General features: G+C 39.9%; 1 protein-coding gene across 1 annotated transcript in view; it reads left to right on the top strand.

The window, feature by feature from the left end:
- The window catches only part of pacs2 (phosphofurin acidic cluster sorting protein 2), a gene marked incomplete at its 5' end in the record, with an annotated part of 61,561 nt that overhangs the window by 730 nt on the left and 39,226 nt on the right, over positions 1 to 21,605 (top strand).

The following is a 21,605-nucleotide window of genomic DNA, read 5'->3' as shown; positions in this document are numbered from 1 at the left end:
CAGAGCTCAAGGTGACGTCTTAAAAATACTTGTTTTATCAGACAAATGCTCCAAACCCCAAAGATATTCATTCTGCAGTGGAACAAAATAGAGAAAAGTAGGAAATTAGTTGGAATTATTAAAAGTTTGGAATATTAGAAATAGTTTATAAAGAGATTATTGGATTATCGGATCAGTTGCTGGTTAACTTTCTCAACTTTTAGGAGTTCTGCCTGTGTTGGAGTAAAAAGTTAAGCATGGAAGTTAATTCTTAAAATGGTCCACTTACTATCTTTTTCTTCATCAGTCTTTATTTGCATTGTTAAATTGTGTCGATGTACTTTATAACAGATGTTAATCTAAATAAAATCAAACGTGACCTGCATGTCAGAAAGAACAGTAACAAACTCCTGAATTAAGGCCACATTATCAACTAAAATGATCACTCATTGTGTCTTCACAGAGCTCCAGCAGCTCATACTGGAGCTGAAACAATTAACTGAGTAGTCAATTGACAGAAAATTAATCCGCAGCAGCTATTTTGATAATTGATTAATTATTTTAAGTAAGTTAAAAAGCAAAAATGTGAGAGGTATTCTTGTTACAGCTTCACAAATCGGAAGACTTGCTTGTTTTCTTGTCATTTTAGGACAGAAAATGTAATTTCTTTGGGTTTTTGGACTTGGTGAGACAGAAACAGCTGTATGAAGATGTCATCTGGCATTTTTCACAATTTTCCCTGGTTTTACAGGCCAAACAATTAGTCAGTTATATAGAATAGAATAAGAAAATAACAAGTTGGTTAATAAATAATGAGAATAATCGCTCTAGCTTATTGCATAAAAGTTGAATTAATTATGTTTGATATGAGGCACCGGTTACTTAGCCACAAATCACACGTTCATTTTTAAATGTGGGATTTAATGGGTTTTGACTGGTTCACATTAAAAAACAAATGTGAGGGCTCTTTTGGCAGCAGTATAAACAACTGTCTGTTTTTAATCTACTTTTAAAACATTTCTGACCTAACAAAGATCCAACCAGGATCAAAAGACATCGTCCATTTATATATTAATTTGTGGTTTGGAGTTGGTGTGCAGCCGTTGTTTGTTTCGTTGATGCTGATAAGCTTGCAGCCACATGCGATCTTCTTCTTTAGCGGTAAAACTGTAGCCAGAACCTCACTGGAAAAAGAAGATCATTTTTTGCCTTTTTTGTGACTGTTTCTGGAGATGTAATCTGAGCTTTTTGACATCATGTTGAAATCTGATAAATATTCCTGGATATAATTTCCTTTTAAGAACCAAACTAAGTGCACATTTTTTACTATGATGTAATGACAGAAATGCTATTTCAGGAGTTTTGGGTTTAAATCTCACTTGACGAATACCTGCTGTGGGTCAGCAGCTGTCAGCCTGTGGAGAAGCTGTAATTAATATGGGAGTTGGTGGGGGGTGTTTTTGTGTGTTTTTATTTATTTATTTTAAACTGATGACTCTCTCTCCTTAGCCCCACTCTATCCTCTTAAGTTAATACCTTCAGTGCGTATTACATTGCATGGCTTTTAGCTGAAATAAGACTAATTCACTTCCAGGAATAGCATAACTGTGATGTTATTCAGCAGAGTGGACAAGTAGATAAAAAGGTTCCTGTAACTAAAACAGTCGCAGGTTCAATCCCCCATGACCCTGAATGGTGTAGGTCGTCATATGAATCTGCTTGACCGTGAAGGTCTGCTTTGTTTAGTGTGAGTTTGTGTGAATGGAGGCTCAGTGTAGTCACCTTGCTTCCTGTGTGAAGTAAACTGCCAATCAAGATCACTGCAGCTCTGTATTGACCGTCGTCTCTCAGAGTTTCGACAGGAGGAACTCTGCTTGTTAACCAGACGTCAAATCAACTGTCTCATTCGGTGATATCAGCCTCTCAAGGTGGCTAAACAAACTGACTGCTGTCGATCTTCAGAGGTCAGTTTGTCTGTTGGCGTCTCTTAAAGGTTCCCTGTGGAGTTTCTGACCTCTGAAACGGTATAGAGTTTTTAACAAGTAGGTTCCTGCTTTGGATGCGAAAAATTAGGGATGCATCGATACCAGTATAGGTACGACTGTGCTCTTGTACCCAAACCTGTAATCATAAACAGGGTCCTGGGACTGTCGTGGAAGCACCTGGAAATTGATAAAAATGACCAAATATCCTGTAAATAATTGATGTTGTCCTGAAAATGTTTGTATTTTAGCCCCTCACTTGGATCCCCTGCATTAACCTGGGTGCGTAGTTTGTTTGAAACTGTCTGTAGGAGAAACTCTATGAGACTTCAAACCAGGTTGACCAGATGCAGAATGGAACTGACTTGTTGTGATATTTTCTCATCTACATGCATATGGTCTATTAGTGTTCACATTTCTAGTTGCTGTTGCTGATAAATACATGCACAGTGGTGTTAATGGTACTTTATCTTTCTAGAACATGAATTTTCTGTAAAACAAAATAAATTCTACTTGATTTGAACTGTTAGTTGTGGGCTGTGGCCAAATTAATATTTTCAATTTGCCTGAAACCGCAGCTCATATGACCTTTTTTAAGGAAGTGCTATAGAAAAGAATTCCTGGAAAATATCCTGGAAAATGATTTGGTTAAAAGAGCGGGAACTCCGGATACCACATACGTTACGTTACGTAACCTCTCATTAGTTGAGCTGGTAGGCGGTGGATACGTTATGTCAGCAGTTTGGAGATGATTTCAGCAATTTTTAAAACATTAGCAACATTTAATTTGTTACAGTCACAGTGGGGAACATCTAATTATAATAAAACATGTTTTCAGAGTCATTGTTAGAACTGTAATGGTAAAACTCATTTTTAGCATTACAAATGTTTTATGAGGAAGTAAATACACTCAACATGTCTGTTACCCCTCAAACAAAACCTCAACGTGTTTAATTGAGTAACACTGAATGTAAACTTAACATTTGTTTGTTTACAAGGAAACTCCCCAGGGCACCTTTAATATTTGATTTTTTTAATCAAAACTGAGAAGAACTCGAGGAGACACATAGGAGAATTGTTTTGCACAATATAGCAAAACCCTTGAAGTTAGTGATAAAAATTGTGCGCAGTCAATGTTTTCACTCATTTAATTTATTCTAAAATCTGTTTTAGGTTTATGATTTACACGACCCTACGCAGCCAAATGGATCCAAAGCACATCGTCCTCATCATGCTGATTCCTTAGTTAATGTTGAAAAAAAATACTGTAACTCTTCTTGAGTCATATTTAATTATTTGAGAGTATTTCGTGCCAGCAGCAGCCTTGATAAGTGTTGCTGTGGTAAAAGAATACTTGGACTTTTAGGGAAATACACTTATTTGCTTTCTTGCCAAGATTTGGAGAAGAAGATTGATACCACTTTCATATCTGCTCATTAAATATGAAGCCAGGAGACGGTTAGATTCGTTCCACATAATCATTGCTCCAGGCCCAAAAATAGTCTGGCACATGACCTCTTTTTCAACTGCAACTTGATGTTTTTACACTTGGGTTTTTTGTACGGATTAAACAAACGAGTTATAAATGTGTGAGCTTTAGAGTTGCTGGTTGGCAGATTTTTACCACTCTGCTTCCTGTCTTTATGCTAAGCTAAGCTAACCATCTTCTTGCACTATTCCTTTAAGAGTTGTTAGGTCGTGGATAAATAAAGGTTTGACATATGAATTTAAGGCTGCATTCAAAGGCAAAGCAAGATGTAGCTGGATAGTGCAGCAACTAATGAATCTTATATGTTCCAATATATTCCAGGTTTAAAGTGTAGGGCCCTAGTAACATGTTCCCATCCTTGTTGTGATCCAGGTTTAAACCTAAACGTAGACACACTTGGATTCTAACAGTAAGCCATAGGATTTTTTGCCAAAATGAGAGTTTATGTCATCCATGCTGTATGCAGGATAAACGTTGTGTGCCCTAATGTGTTGCTGGTATCTGTTGACCCCGCATGGGTTCATCTGTTCTACCACTCAGGCAAACTGCTTTACATCCATGTAGGGCCAAGTAGCATATTTTAATTTGAGCTGGTACACTGTGTTCTTCTCCTGATTTGATCAATTTATCCCGTAATTTCTTCATGTCTCCATGAATCCCGTTCGCTGTGGCTCGGAGGTCTCTGAAGCCCAAGGCTATTAGGCTGGGAGGCTTATAGAAGTGCTGCCTCTGCACTGATCTCACGTTTCCAAGAGTCACTTCAGGACACGTGCTGCTCCTCGCTGAGATGCTTAATAATCACCTATCATAGGTAAGGGAGGGCCGTTAATCGCCTATCTTAGAGGGTGGTTGAATGATAATTGCCTGTGGTCTGGAGATCCAGATGTCAGAAGAACTGGCTGCTGAAATGCAAATGTTGTCGTGCACATTTTATTAGGCGGCACAGAGAGTTTATGAGGATCTGGTCTGCTGCTCATAATGTTAAGTCAGGATATGAAGTACATGAAGGGTACACCAAGGGTTGTCCTTATTAGACTCCTCAGCAGCCTGCCTAAGTGTCTGTCTGACATCCTGAGTGTGAATGCGAAATCTACTTTTATGTTCTGTTACCTCATCGTGAGAGGCATTTGAATGAGCGCCGCCTTTTCATCGCTCAGGGCGTCTGAATTTGTTCCATTATTCCTAAAGATGGTCGTGTCTTCACTTCACAGAGCCACTTCAGGCCTCCATCCTGCGTGTAAAATCAATCACGCTGGCGATGTTAGCACCTAAGCCTCTCTGCTCTTAAGAGCTAAGGGCAAGATGTTCCAGCTTGGTATTTCTGAAGTGGGCATCAGTTGCATTTCTGCACATCAGCCCACAGGCGTGAGGCTAAGTGCTGCGAGAGATGGGGCCAGTCTCCGAGACAGAGCCGGGATTGAACGGGCCCTCGAGTGGCAGCTGGACCCAGTAGGCTGTCATATTTGGGCCTGTTGGAGGCGAGAGTGCTGAGATGTCGCTTTGAGCAGCAGCGAGACACTTGCTCTTTTGTCCCCTGGCTGCCTGGGATGCTCACACTGCGGGAATTTAGAGTAGGATGAATGAGAGGCAGTTAAAGCCTCCCATTGTTTTATGTTCTCCTTCTTGTTCTTGTTGTCCTGCACCCAGTGCCTGCTCTGTACCAATGTTTGAAAGTTTAGACAAGACTCAGAGTCTACAGCCATGCCAGCAGCTCTGTGAGGCTGCTTTGGTATGGTGTTTACCATGGTCACTATCTTAGTTGAGCACGTCAACATGCTAACATTTGCTAATTAGCTAAACATAAAGTACAGCTGAAGCTGATGGGAATATCATTAGTTTAGGTATTTGGTCAGTATTTAAGTAAGTATTTAATTTTAATTTTCATTAAAATTCTGATGACGGTGGAGGAGGAAAAGTTATTACAACTCATCCCGAGGGCAACATGAACGTCTGTGCTGAATTTCATGGCCATCCATTAAATAGTTGGTGGGATATTTTTCTCAAAACCAAAAGTGTCAAACAGTGGTGGCGCTAGAAGAAAAGTCAGGGGATCAAACAAAGTGTTCAAAGGATTCATCGTCTGGGAGCCATGAATGTACAAAATTGTGTGCCAATCCATCTCCTTAATGTTAAGACATTTCATCTGTTGTTATCTCTTTCCCTCTCTCTGGCTTGATAAATGACAATGGACATACACAAATAATGTGTATAGGATAAACCTGGGTTATAGTTGTAAAATAAAAGATTTTATGAAATATTAGAAAAATTTGTATTTTGCCTTATAATTGCCCAGCCAGGCACAAAAGGAGTCTTCAAGGGGCATCCTGGACAGACTGACACATATTTGCTTTCACCACCAGCTTTGCTGGCTTACGGTTGTTTCATCTGTGGCAAAAAGGCTGAGGTGTTTTGTGGCTTCAGACAGATTTTTTTGTGCACTTATCAAAGTCAGTCAGTCATTCAACCTACTGGGACCAAGGAAGACTGTATAAAATGTCATGGCAATCCATCCAGTAGTTGTTAAGATGTTTCAGTGTGGACTAAAGTAGTGGACTGCTGCAGCAGACTGACAAAGTCATAAACCATGTTGCTCGCTGTCAACTCCAGTACCGTCTTGTTTTCATACAGATGTCTTTGTCCAGTTAATCTCCCTGCCATACTCTTTGAAATGTTAAGTCAGAGGACCTTATGTAAGACACCCAGCCTCCTCCATCTTGCTGATGCAGCGCATCCTGGAGGACAGACAGGGTAGGACGGGAAAGGGCAGTCGCCTCCACACACACACACACACATTTGAGAAGCTTTGTGACCCTACAGGCTGATAAATTCTGCCTCCAGCTGACTCTCCTCATGCCTCAGTGCCCAGCGCCATGCCCGACTGCCTGCTATTTGTGTTCTCTTATTATTTCCCTGCAGACAATATTTGATTTTAAGGAACCGGTGTTGATAATATCTGTTCAGCTGATCCACTTCCTTTTTAGCAGAATAGGTTTAGGACATGAAAAAAGCTGCTATATGAGTCTATGTACAGTAAGTTTCTGTGTGCACAGAAACCTGAAATACAAAAAAAAACTGACACATGTGATTGTTTACATTGGGTTTAGGTAGTGAACTTGAACTGGCCATGACAGGGACACCAGTCAAGGCATGCAGCAGTCTGACGGATATTATGCAGCCGATAAAGTCTAGACATAAACAGAAGATTATCGCATATATCCTGGTTTAATCTAGATGTGTGGTGTCAAGGATGCATTTATATATTCAGTATCATATTAGCAGAAACAGCACAGCGAAATAGAAAGATAGATAGATCTTTGAGTGAATAAAGGTTGTGAAAATTGCTGAAAAACTTCAGCTTTTGTGTTTGAGGAGTTAAAACTCTATTACTGTGCAGTATTTCACAGCTCTGAATATAGTTTTATTAGCATAAACTGCCAAAATTAAATTCATGCTAATTGGAAAATGGGACAAGCACATGTGCCACTGGAGTCGAGACTGACATTTCTTCTTCAATTCAGCAGCACGTTAGCTTCTCGGTGGGAAATGTCAGCTCTGATGCGGCAGAGCGAAACCAACCTTGGCCAATTTATATGTCAATGTACATGTTCAGTCTGGGGGCACGACGCCTCCTTCAGTGGCTCTTTTTAGTCTAAATAGACCTCAGTGTGACACGGAGCAGACTAAATGGCATCCAGTTGAACCTGACACACGATAAGAACAGCTTACAAGTACGATATCAAACTGTGAGGTTTCATTCATCAACAGAAAGGGCTCAGTAAAAAACAATATCCGCAGGGACTGATAAATCCAGAGAGAAAGATTGTTGTTTGGACCTTAAAATGCAGCGAGCCGTGGTTGATAAAGTGTGTCGAAAACTTTCAAAAATGTTACGTTTCTTCGATTAAAGCTGCTAATCTAAATTTTTATATTCAAAATGGAAAAAAAATTACTAATTGTGTTGTGAAATGTGTTGCAGAAGTGATGAACTACCCATCTCTGCAGCTGTCCTCAGCACCATGGAGCATTTTAGCATCTTTTGGTTCTACAGCCCACTATTTTTAATAAGTTCTGGGGGAAAAAAAGCTTATATATGGACCTTAAATTAAGATTATTTCTGCAATTTACTATTCAAAAGGTCAAGAATGAACTTTAACGCCCTACTTTCATTCAATTTAAAACAATTGTTATGCACTGCTCATGGCTTCCATCAACAATAGAAGCGCTGACATAACCTCACTGATTAACCTAAATCCACAAATCTCATTTCCATCTCAATTCTGCTAATAGATGAATTACATTTCTAAAGAACGTCATCATGTAGAACTGGGTTTTCTGTGATCGCTGGCTGCAGAGGTGGCCTTATTTCAAAATATTGCTCAAATTATTGAAACAGCTCTGTGATTACACAGGGCATCCTGGGACCTGTTTACTTTGTCACATGTTCCAGCACTTTCACAGGTAATGCAGGAAAATGAGGTTAACGGCTGAAAAGGCAGAGAGATTTGTCAAAACTTTGTGCCAGATGTAGATGAGATTATATCAGGGCAGCTCTCAAACAGTTGAGGCTTAGTAGTCAAAAGGAAAAGTGACATATCTAGAGCTGTGTGTGCTGCCTCATCCCGCTTTGAATCATCCGTCCCTGAATAAAATGTTCCAAGGTGTCTTTGTAGTTCAGTGATATATGCAAGGAGAATATTTAATAATACGTTTTTAAGAGCTATTCTTCTATGCTCTTTAAAGAGGTACTCCACACTTAAACCCGTCATATGACTGTGCTGTGATGAAACACATCAATGCTGGCGTTAAAATTAACATTATTACCAAATTTATGAAAATCGGCATTTCATGGGTTGAGAATGGATCTTCTGTTTTATATCACTCTCAACCTTGCAAGACAAATGCTGAGATAGAGTCGATCGTTTGGGACTACTTTACGTCACGGCCCACTTCCCCCAGCCTCTGCTTTAAGTGGGAGTCTGTGAAACCACTGCGCTGATATTCAAATGTATACTGATCAAGATACATCCTTCAAAGGAGTTTATGCTGGATTTTGCTAATCTTCTACCTAATATTTTTCTATTTTGGCACAATAATTTGTACTTGTGCTTTTGAAACGGCTGTGGAACCACCACCGGACATTATTTTCCTTGATGGTCATCCCAAGTACTGACAGTCCCTTCACACGTAGAGTTAGCCTCTCTGAGCTGTTAGATTAGCCACAACACAGCTGCTATCTTAGCTACAACACAGGTACCACACACCACACACATCGCAAATGTACTTCCAGTGACTTTAAAAGCTCCAGTGTCTGCGATGGAAACACAGAGAGTCTGACAGCAGCTGCTCATTAGCTCTGACTACCAGCTCGCTGTTCCTACAACACCGCTGTAGTCAGTCTGTCAATCACTCTGGTCGGTGTCGAGGCCACGCCCCCTAAAGTTACTGTCATATGCAGGTCTGTGATACATTTCTCAAAATTTGCTGGGGTGGAAGGAGGATGTAGTTAAACTCTTTTTACAGCTTTGGTTAATGTTTTTATTTTCCATCTTTGATGGGCGAAGAATGTGTGAAATGCTGTCTTTTATTTCAGAAATGCTCCTTTAATCTTTAATGTCACGTCATTGCACAAAACTTAATAACATGGACTTTTTCCTGGTTGGTTGTCTGGTTAAAATTCAATTTTATGCCTCACTAGTGATGCTATATTATCAGCCTCAATTGGGTGTAGTAATCCTGCCATTTTTTATATTTACGCTTTGCACTCGAGGCATTTAGTTGTCATTATTATTCATCGTGACTTAGAGTGCCGCATTTTGATTTATTCCCTGACATCTTGATTTGTTCCCTCATTCTCATATTGATTATTCTGGCCTGTGGAAATGTGAATTCCTGCACTGAGTGGAGTTATTGTTTCTCGACTATTGCCACTGTGGCTGTGTTTTTGATTTGTGTATCCAAACACTGACTTCCAGGGAAATCCTTGTAATACATTAGTCACTGATTTCCATAGCAACAGTGTTTGTATTACTTTGCACTCTGCCGGGGTAATGGCAAAAGTATCCGGTATATCCAGTATTTGTTGTTGATTATTAATGTTGTGCACATTTTGCTGGAGTGTGTTGTATCTTCCTTGACAATTTGTTCCCTATAAATCTCAGTGCATTGGGTACAATCGCCAACAAATACACGTTTTCATTGTCGTAGTTTTGGTTAATTGCACGGAGGCCCCGTATTCTGGATTCTAGGCTCGCCTCTTGCGGTGTGAAAAGAGGGAGTTGCTATTTCAGTTCTCCCTTCAGTGAGGCTTAAAGAACCTTTCAGAGCATGGAGGAGAAATGTAGGTCAGGTTCCTTTTAGAAAACTTGCGGCCGAGAGGAGAGCTAAGAAGGTTTAACATATTGTAGTCATTAAGGAAGCTGCTGTGCCACGTCTGGCTTCCTGCTCCTGGGTGGCTGAGTCATATGACCTCTTCCATGTTTCCACCGGACTTCTCCCTGATGTATTGGCTGGACAGATGGACGCAGTGAAAATCCTGAGGTTGGCATCGGCAACTAAAACCTTTCATCTCTGCCCCTGGATGACTGTAGAAATGAGCATTCATTATCGCTGCCAGTCAGAAATAAGCATTGCTTTACAAGCCTGTAAACATAACCTTTGTGGCCTCCCAGATGCTGAGCAAGCCAGTGTGGTCTGGCTAATCTGCTGTAATACAGAGTACAGATGTAGAGATTATATTATTGATAGTGATTCAAATGATTCGTCAAAGAAACAAACCTCACATTCAAGCCCGTCAACTTTGTATAATTCGCCAAAAGCAATACAAATACAGTCCAGAAAGGAATGATGTTTTGCATCTGACCTCTCTGTAAAACAGAGCTCCACTGTCTCTTTAATCCATATTTGTTTTAGCAGACAGCGGATATTAAAAGCTTTTGGTTACAGCTTAAGAGAATAGACAGGCTCACTAAATGAAATGGGTTACCGTGTGATGTGTGACCCCATAAAAGAAATATTACGCTCCAAAAACCAGGAGCTGCAGCTGTAAAAAACTGGTCAGAAACATGGAGCCGGTTGTTCGGAAATGGTCAGCTGTGGTTATCACATGTAACTCAGATCCCCTCGCCACAATGTTATCTTCTCTTCACCGTGTCGCAATAAAGCTTAAAAAACACGATTTTAAAATAATATGCCACTGAAAACAAGTTTGTACGTTGCGCCCTTGTGGCGGACCACAACTGTCAACAAATATGTTATGCTAAAGATACCTGGCTTCACCATGAAAAGTACCAAACTCACAATACAAACTTCTCAAACCAATATTGCAGCATAATCCACTGCTCCGTAATCCACATGTATGTTCAGAATATTGATATTATTGATAAAATGTGACTCAATACACTGCTTCCAGTTGTTACTGGTGCAGTTAGCTGTTTATCCTTGTTGCTTACCATGGATTTGGCAAAGTCATTCCTGTGTTCTCACATTTAAATGGCACATAATGGGAACATGACAAAGAGTCCATGTTCCCAGGGTCCTATGTTCTACAGTTTTAGGGATAGGGGGTTAGAGAACTCAGGACCCTGGAAAACATAGATATGCTTCTGGGTCCGATAAATGTGCTACCAACAATTAGAAGCTGTGTATTTAGCTATATTTCATTATATTTTCTTGTTGTGTTTGGAATATGCTGGGCGTACAGATGGACAGTGGATTATATATATAGATGATATTGGTTCACAGCATTTACAGTGGATTTAAATAATGAAGTTGTTCCACAGAAAAAGAAAAATACCATTAAACTAACCACAGAAATAATCCATCATAATCCAGCCCTCTACCGTGCATGTTTGTAAACTCATGTTGCCAAAATAGGTATAAATACGCCGCTTCCATTGTCACTATAGTGTGGTTCACTGTTTCACTTTGCTGCATGCAGCTCCATTAGCTTACCACTGGTCCCAAATGATGAATGTCAGCAGCTAACATTAGTCGTGACAAACAGAAGCTGTGTGCTTAACCAAATGTTGTTATATGTTGATGAATGTTTCTGTGTTTGGAACCGACTGAGCATATAGTTGGACAGCAGAGAATTGGATTTTCACTCCCTACTGGTTCAGAACAGTAGCTGGAGCCCAGTAGCAAAGGAAGTTATGGTGAGGAGAAAAAACATGACAAACCTTTGCTTTGTGCATTGCAGCATAATCCATTCTTCTGCTGTCCACATTTATGGTCAGGATGTTCAAAATAGTAACACAGTTGTCAACATTTGTCTCAGTACACAGCTTCTGATTGTCACTAGTGTATTTAGCTTCCAGTTGCTCACAAACTACAACTGTAATCAGCTCATCATGCTAACAACAAGTGGGAACTGTGTATTTATTATATTTTGGTCAGTTTTTTGGACCATAACAAGCACATAGACTGACAGAGGAGAAGTGGACGATGTTGCAGTATTAGTTTATGTTCAATTTGATGGCTTTGCCTTGGTGGGCAGGTTGCAACCTACTTTTAACATAAAGGCCAACCTCTGCTCTTGTTTTTAAATGTTTAAAGATATTACAAATAAACATATGCCAAAATCGCTCAGATTTATCATGTAAAAATTTAATAACATGCACAGGAAACATTCAAATCAAAGTTGTTGTTTTTTGGAGCATTCCTCTAAAATGGGCTTTTACTTTAAAACATACTGCATTAAACACAACCTCCACTTGAGCCACAAAATTCAGACTGACATTTAGTTCATGAGGACTTCGTCAGATTAAAACTGTTATGAGTCTAGGTGGCTGAAATGTGACCCTTTCAGCCACTTCAGTTAATAAACACTTTTATAAATGGACAGAGTGCTCTGCCATTTTTAGCCGCTCTATAATGCAGAAACCTGTCAGATCAACGATGAGAGATCCTGGCCTAAAGGCTCTTCAACCAAACAACGGAGAGATATGTGCAGATGTAGTTTCTCTGTTGTGACTGCGCAGTTGATTTCCAGACTACTCTAAAATTACTCAGACAAAAGAGCTAGGCCAACTTCTTTATTTTATTTGCTATTATAAGTCCTCATAACAAACTCTCGACTTGCATGAAAATCATTATCTAGGACACTTCAGATCCTGCTGTAATGGGATCTGAAGTGCCGGCTGTTTGTTTAATCCACCTTTAGTCTAAATTTCTAACTCGGACACCATGGCTCAAAATTAAACTCAGGAGGGTGGCTGGTTTTCACATGGTGATCTAGCTTTTAGAAAATGTATTTATAGGCCTGATGGAGATGGTAGGGCTGAAACTAAAGAGGAAATCCTGCCATTTTTATTTAATTTAGCTTGAAGTGACTGAAACAATTAATCAGTTATCAAAATAGTTGCCTTTTAACCCTGTTGATTGACATAGGAAAGTTGTCCCTTCCCGCCTGTATTTCTCTGACCAGTTTTATTATACAACATATAGCATGAAGAACTGACAGTGTTGTTCTATAGTCTGACAAACATCAGCTATTTACATAGCGGCACTGATGAGATCAGTTCTTCCATATGGCACTATACTTACTCTGTAATGACTGGCCAGAATGTGTCAGTATTTGTGTTGTATTGTGTGTTTATAACAATATTATGCCACAACAGAAGAACTTCTGCATTGGCATCACTTCTCAGATGTGGAAGCTCTGTCCATTGATCCAAAATGTGGACGTGTGTTCCTAATTTTGACAAATATATATCACAGGCTGTATGAACCAATCAGAACAGCAGCTTTTTTTTTTTAACTTGTGTTTACTGTTCCCAGCAACAGAAACTGAAGATTAAGAGAAAAATAAAAAGCAGAAGTAGAGCAATTATTGAGAAATAAGAGGGGTTAATATGGCCAAAAGTGTCGTGTACTTTTGGTCTGTTTTCTAAATGTTTTCATAGTTTGGGCAAGGCTCCCTTAGTTCCAATTAAGGGAACTACACTGTGATTACAATAATAGTTTAGACAACAGTGTGTTTATGGCAGCAGTTTGGGGAAGGCCCTTTCCTGTTTCGACATTACAGTGCTCTTGTGTGCAAAGGCAGATTTTAGAAGAAATGTTTTTCTTTTTGGTTTGTTGTGGACGACCTTGATTGGCCTGCAAAGAGCCCTGACCTCAACAACCTCCAACACATTTAGGATGAACTGAGAGTCAGGCCTTATCTCCTAACACCAGTGGCTGAATGGAAGCAAATCCCTTCAGCCAGGTTAAAAAAAATATTGTGCAGTGTTCCTCAAGGACTTTTTGGTGTCTACATACTTACAGCTGAACTGGCTGAACCAACCAGTATTTCATACAAACATATGCAAATGTTTATCAGTATTTTTATCATGACAGTTTGAATATTTCAGTTTGACCTCGATCAGCATCTTGCTTTATAATGACTTTAAAAGTCCTGGACGTGAACACTTGGCACAGACTAGCTGAAAAGGCCATGCTTTTTGAGCCTAAAGATGATTAAAGTGGGTGTCCAGCAGTCTGGCATCATGGGTGGAGCTGAGTGGAGCAGCGTGCTGCAGATTGCCGCACACAAAGGTCCCATTTGTATTCCAGTTTCTGCTGCTGCCCCCTGGGGCTCTCAGAGGGCACGGATCATTTTGTGTTCTTTAGTGGATTAGATTCTCCGCACTTTGGCTGCGAAACATAAAACAACGACTTTGGCTCTCGGCCGGGTGCTTGATGTTTCTTTGCCCGCCTCTGTCCTGCGTCAGCTGGTTTAACCGCAGACCTCAGTGCCGACTCATAACCTACATACTTACCTCGTTTTTCTTTTATGACATCCACCTCTCTTTTTCTCTCTAGTAAACACACATATGTGCAAAATACTCTTGTGTAACCACAGATGCACAAATCTCCACGGAGTTGAAATTGGTTTCAGTATCCACTGTGTTTTTAATTGTTTCTAGGTCACTCTTACTCTGAGCTGATGGAGGAAATGGAATTCATATCCCCCTGTCCTGCATTTTTAATGGATTTCATTCATTATACATAGAAAGATTTCTTCTTCTGGATTAGTGAACGCAGCTCTACGTCAGAGCTACTCCAGTGTTTTCTCTCTCTGCCTCTCCTCCCCTCACTCTGCCTTTCAAATAGCATGGCCAAGGATATCTGGCACAGGGCAGAAGTGAGGAGATTTGATTATTAAGCTCTTTTCTTTGTGGATGGCTCTTTAGTATTCAATAGCCCGTTATTTGTGAGTGCCGTCGAGGACGGACACTCTGCTGTCTTCAGTAAGCCTCAGAAATAACTCAGCTGTGTCCGATGAAGTTATGTCCAATCATCAGAGGAGAGTAATGTGGATATTTTGGGGTAATACAGATAAAAACCAAACTACAACAACAAAACCAAGGCTAGAGAGCGACCTTTGTCTTATTCTTTTGCAGAGAGAAGAAAAATTTGTTCCTTAGTGGAAAATATGAACTATTCATACATACACACATTCCAGAGATTGAAGAAGCTATTGAGTGCATTGGCAAATGTTCACAGAGCTCCCAAAAGCTATACAGGGATGCATATTTACAATGTAATTTCTGCACACACATCAGATATATTATACAGACAGAAGAAGTAGTGAAGGTATAGTAATCAGCGTGTGTCAAATCTTGAGAGTGAATGTGATAAAACTGCTGATTTTCTGGAGAGTGGAAGCCCCTCAAAATCTCCCAGTGTGTGGGCTTCAGTAGTGGCGGGGTTGACATCCCAGGTTCGAATGCATCTCTGTTCCTCATTTCCTGTCATCCCTCCACTGTCGCTATCTAATAAAGACATAAAATGGCCCAAATAAATCATTTAAAAAAACCAAACACTGAGTGCAGGTGTTAGATGCAGCCGGTGTGTGTTGCCTTTACGTCCACAGTCAGCAGTTCTGTGAGGCTGTAATGAGGCACAGCATTGCTTTGAGCAACATGCTAATATGCTCACAATGACAAAACATGCTTATATTTATCAGGTAATGTTATTATGCTAGCATTTGCTAATTAAACACAAGTACAGATGAGGTATTGAAAATATTAAATGTTTGGATTCTAATAACTTTGAACTTGAGAAGGAGGGAGGGACAGAAATAGATGAAAAGAGACAGAATAAGATTAAACAGGAAGAGAGGGTGATGGTCACAGTTGAGGTTAAAGTTATTACAATACCCATGACTGAGGAGAACATCAATCTGAGAACCAAATTTCATGGCAATCTACTAACAGTTTTTCCATCCTCTGGAAACTATAAATGTCTGTACCAAAATCTGTTCCAGTCCATCAAGTAGATGTTGAGATGTTTCAGTGAAAACATTAACCTGTTGGTGGCACGAGAGAAAAAGTCAGACGATCACCAAACTCATTACAGCTCATCCTGGCAATCAATTGTCATCAAAACCACAAATTAATCTCAATGATGAGATATTATTAGACAGTAAAAAATAATGAGATAAGAGACAAACGATAGGCAAGAGGCTTGTGTTACTAAATAATGCATTACTTGGCACAATAAAAACATTCATTGGATCCACATTGACTAGTTTCCCAACTGACCAGCAAAAGTCAATAAGCTAAGTTTATTTGTAGATCTAATAAGTATTAAGCAGGCTAACTTCCTTTGAACCCTGGTGTGAAAAAACACAACGATCAATATCGGCATCCCTCACCATCTCCCAGTCTGTGTGAACAGGAACTGAGGCTGATGGTGGTTTATGGTCTTTGCAGACACCAGAGCTGCTAAATGAAATCCCACTAAAGCAGTGGAAGGAGGCTCATCCTCCCATAAAAAGCCCTGCAGGAGAGATAAGAGTTATTGAAGGTGCATTCGAGCAAACAAGGACCTTCAGCTTTGTGTGTTTTCAGTCGTTTGTCCTACAGAGACTTTCTCAAGCTGATCAGACAAACACATATAGCAGGGATGGGGACAGACTGAGGATGAGCTTCAGTGGGCTATAAATAAAGGCTTTCATCTTAAAGTTTAATATATGGATTTTTGGAAAACAAGGGCTATGTAATATTAACTGTTGACAGTTGTTTTATAATATAATGTCTAGACTGTTTTATTTTCGGTCAAGCTAACAGCAGGAGTCTATGGTCCAGTCGGTCCACCTCCTATTGCCATGAATCCTTATAACTTTTGTTACTTTCCATCCCTCACCTTCATTAGGTCAATACCTCCAAGACTAATGACATTCCCATGACATACTTTGTTTTTACTGCTAACTAGCAAATGTTTGTTTGCTGACAGGCTAAATTAAGATGGTGAACAGGTTAAACATAATACCTGCTAAACATCAACATGTTAGCACTGTCATTGTGGGCATGTTGGCATGCAGCTCAAAGCCTCACAGAGCTGCTGACTGTGGACTCTTAAGGGCAACACCACACACACTGGCTGCATCGAACACACCCCAGAACACCTGCACCCATTGTTTGATTTTTTTAACTGATTTATTGGGGGGACGTTACAAGGCAGCTGGACTCACATAATTAGACTCACGAGAATCCATCTTGCCATGCTTCAATCTGTGTGCAAAACAACAGTGTTTTATACCAATCAGTGTCCTTTGAGGAACGGCTGGCAGCTACAGCATGAGCTACGGGTGTGATTTAACATTAGGTGTGCGTGACGCCGTATATGAGAAGTGACTGTTTTGCTCAAAAACATTTTAAAAGTGGCTGCCCTTTTTCAAACAGTTTCCAACCACAGTCAGGTTAGTTAGCATGTTGATGTTAGTATTTAGCTCAAGGCACCACTATGCCTAATTTCAGTGACCCAGAGATACGAGAATGGCTGTACATACGTCAGATGTTATATAAGAGGACACGCAATATTTTAAACTTTTATTTTGTCTTCAATATAATTGTTATTTGCACATTATAACAAAATAATCATGCCATGTTAATAAGAAACTTCTTTTAAATGCTGCATTGAGCTGATTTAATCATCCCCCAATCATGTTTAATTTTTAACAGATTAATTAAATAATTGTTTTATGATCTTGTGTAATCACGACAAATCCTCTCACCTTCTGTCCCCGCTGGCTTTCCATACTGTGTCACCCACAGTGACCTCTTTGAATCTTCTCTTTCAGCCTGTATCAGAGATTGATTAAAGTAAAATTTGAGCTTTTGATCAATCGCTGTCTTTTCTTCTATCTTTGTCTGCTCTGTCAGACTAAACTGAGGCAACGTCAGTGAGGCAATCAAGTTTGGATCTTGGCGAATAAAGATTGAATTTGTTATCTCGAGGTTATGTGATATTTCAGTCTTGATCATAAGGGAGCTGTTTGATCTGGTTTGGTATCTTTAGTCTCTTTGAAGACTTCAGAAGCCACTCTTATGCTCCAGTTGTAAAAATTAAGATTAAAGCACATTTCTCCCTAAAAGTAGACTGTTTGGGAAGGTGTTTGGAAAAGAATCCCTTCATTTTCTGCTTGGTAATGATACCGATGCCTTTGCATCAGTACACCAGAGGACACTTCTGTTGTGTATGAGGCTAATCAAGAAGCAGCGGTACAGTGAAGCATTGAGCAGATGCCCAAAATATGAGACAAAAAGAAAGAGGAGATGTCTGATCTGAGGGCCGGCCGTGCTTTGTCTCGGAGCGAGTGCACATTGAACCCCAGACGTGTCTCCATGGCCTAATGGCTCCGTCTATTAATAAAAGATAAGCAGTCAATTATTGAGCTGTCAAAGTGACGTTAGGGACGACACAGGCCGGGGCGGGAGGGCATAGGGGAGTCGGGGAGGCGTGTGTGAGGAATTTCATGGTTGAGTTTCAGCGGAGGAGGGATGGTCTGTATCCTCAGGGTCTATATGTTCCCGGTCTCAGGAGAACATGACACCCACCCCGCTCCCTTCCCCCAATCCAGTTCATCATGTTTATCCCTCTGTATTTAACTTCTTCCGAATGTCTGTCAGCTTCTCTTCCTGTTTAATCTTTTTCTGTCCTTTTTCATCTATTTCTGTCCCTCCCTCTTTCCCTTTTAGTTTATTTCTTGCTGCAAAATTGTCTGCAAGATATGTAATGTCCTTAAATGAACCAGCAAACCAGTCTCAAATTGGGGTACATATACCCCTATAGGGTTAGTACTGCAGGGAATATGTGAGATTGTTTTGTTCATGCATACTTTCTACAATAATTATACCATAATAAGTTAAATAAACCACATTTTATATTCAGTATTCTTATTTTCAATGCAACTGTGAAGTCAAAACCTTGCAGAAGAAGAAGAAGAAAGCAACTAATGTGGCCATATTTCTCGCTGATGTTTGTTCACTGTGAGCAGGGACTCAGTTTCAATATTGAATGACAAGCGAAAAATCAAGAAAATTGATTTGTGGTTCAAACTTAGCAACAATACAGCTGAAAGCACAGATGGAAGAAGTGAAAACAGAGCCCCAAAAATAAACTGTCACTGTGAGGAAGAGTATGTTTTAATGGGATTTACCTCAAGGACGTTTGACAACCAGTGCAGCAGACGACACCTTTTATTTTTACTTGCTGCTAATGTATTTAGTTATTAATGCTTTGTTTTGTTCCCTGGTTGAGTTTTACTGTCATTTAGCTCCTGTCTAGTCCAATTTAGTTTAGATTTTTGTCGTCTCACTGCTGTTGTTTTCTTCTTTCCTCTTGCAGTTTCATTTCAAGATGCTTTTTATGTTTTAGACCCCAGGGGTTAATCCTTTTGAAGCTTGCACAATTTCTTTTTGTGCTCATTATTATCCTACTGTGCAAATTAAAAATTTAAATTCTCTCTCTCATACTCAGACACACAACTGCAGGTTGTTTACTCCAAACCAAATATCGGAATACTATATTTAAAATGCAGCTGATGTTTTCTTCTTCTCCTCCGCTTAATCGTGCATGCATATTATAAAAATGCCAAGTGTCTTTTATATTTTCATACATTTTGCCAAGTTGAGTTTTTCCTCTTCTCATGAATTAATACGTTATTAACACACTACACTATTTGTGTTTATTTCAGCATAAATCAAACATGTGGATGTCTGTTACTTTATCTTTCATGTGCACACATTCACTCACATTCCTTTTATGGAGTTTCCCCCAGAGCCAATTAGGAAATACCAAGGTTGAATCGCAGCTCACATTTTTCCCCTTTGTGCTTTAAAGATAAAAATATGAAGTGTCTTTTCTCCTTCTGTATTTCCTCCACCTAACAAGTAATGGCATTCCTATGTTTGGCACCGTGAAGGAAAATCCACAGCCTCCTTTTCATGAGGAGAGCTTGTTGTTGTGGTGGTGGTGAAGGAGGGAGAGGTGTGAAAAGACGAAAGCAGAGCTGCATCTATCTCCTGCCACTCCGTTGGCCTTCAGAGCTTAATGATCTACTGACACAGATTCACTGAGCAAATATGAGTGTGGTTTATAGGAAGCGAGGGCACCGCTCAGGACGGAGTTTAGACTTTGCCTCCAGTTGTCTGTTTATTATTCATGAGCGATGGAGGCAGACGGTTTATGTATGAACCTCAGCCACTTCAAAGAGGGGATGAATGTGTATGAGTGTATCGGTATATGTATTTGTGCTTTCATTTTATACTGCATGTGCGGGTCTATAGTGTGTGTGTTCCTTTATCATATGTCCTCTGTTGACCTTGACACCCCTAGTTTTTAATGTTTTAACTCCAAATGAAGGAATACCAGCTTTACTGTGAAGCTGTAGCTGTCAGATTTTCTGTGGCCTATATGTATTTACAGCACCATTAAAAGCAATCTAAATGAGCTCTTTGCAGTTTCAGTCTGCAGTGTAACCATGGATGCAGACAGCTATCACTGAATTACCTGGATATTGATGATAAACGTGATAATTGAAGTTAATGGGTGCGGCTCACAGTTCGAAAGCCTCTGGATTGATCAAACAAGATTTGTTTGTGTGTGTGCATGCATGAGTGTGTCTCTCTCTGTGTGTGTTTGTTAGTGTGTGTGTGTGTGTGTGTGTGTGTGTGTGTGTGTGTGTGTGTGTACACACTGCACCTCAGTACACATTTCATTCACAGACTTATACTCTTCCTGTCCTAGCTGTCTTCTCTTGTCATACAGGTTGAACTCGTATCTATTTTAGGCTTGGTTGTTCCTGAGCTTTGTGACCGATACACACACACACACTCACACTCACACACACACAAACACACACACACATACACACATACACACGCACCCCTACCAGGCTCTGCTCTGTCACTTCACTACACCGTCTCCCCAGCCAGCCGGTAAATCCCAAAGCTGAATATTGCATGAGCAGCTGAGCGCTGGAGAGCCCCTGGCACACGTCTGAATAATGGGAAAGAACCACGGCAGATTGATTATAGCGTGTGTGTGTGTGAGTGTGTGTGTGGTGCGACTGTTCTGTCTGACAACCACAGCAAAGCTCAGCTTTTTCATCTGCTACAACTTGCATGTTTTTCTGACACGGTGTTATCAGGGTGTTAGCAGCCCTGTCCTGTAGAGCTCAGAGAGTAAAGGGTCAGGGTACTAACACTGCAGTGGATAAGGGTCAACTCCCACTGGGGCCGCAGATACTCAACTGTATGCTAATATGCTCATTTTAGTGCTCAGTGCTCCGATATTTAGACTGAACTGTGCAGCAACCAAAAAAAAAGGGCTGCAGAGTCTTAAAGGAAAAGTTGTCCATTTTTAATGTGCTTATTCACCAACAGTTAGCTTAGAATACCACTCTTATATCTGTTAGCAGCTGGTTAGCTTAGCTTAGCATAAAGAGCAGAAGCAAGGTCAAACAGTTAGAATAGGATTTATTGTAGGACTGTTTTAGATACAGAAAGGGTCAAAAGGACAACCCAACGATTTCCCAACATGGATTAAGAAAATGTAATATTGAAGTTTGCTGACACAGAACATGTTGTAATTTTTCATGAGTGATGGAAAAATGATTGAGCAGGAGTTTTTTTAAATTGTTTACTTACATAAAACTAGCAATAACACAGTATAAAAACACCCAATTAAAGGCGCCTGGAAAGCATTCACAATCGTCCCTTCATGCTACATACACTGAAAAAGAAAATACAATTTATAGAATAACAGTAAATACATCAAATAAAACAACATACACCGTTATTTATATACATACACCAAGGACATGTTTCTGGAGTGCATTCTTTGAATATGCTTCTTCAAGTTAGTAGTAGTAGTAGTAATAATAA

Source organism: Morone saxatilis, unplaced genomic scaffold, assembly GCF_004916995.1.
Source record: "Morone saxatilis isolate NCDOM2014 unplaced genomic scaffold, NCSU_SB_2.0 Contig3, whole genome shotgun sequence".
NCBI classification, from domain to species: Eukaryota; Metazoa; Chordata; class Actinopteri; family Moronidae; genus Morone; species Morone saxatilis.
The sequence above is the reverse complement of the archived record's forward strand: the minus strand, read 5'-3'. Positions and strand labels throughout refer to the sequence as shown.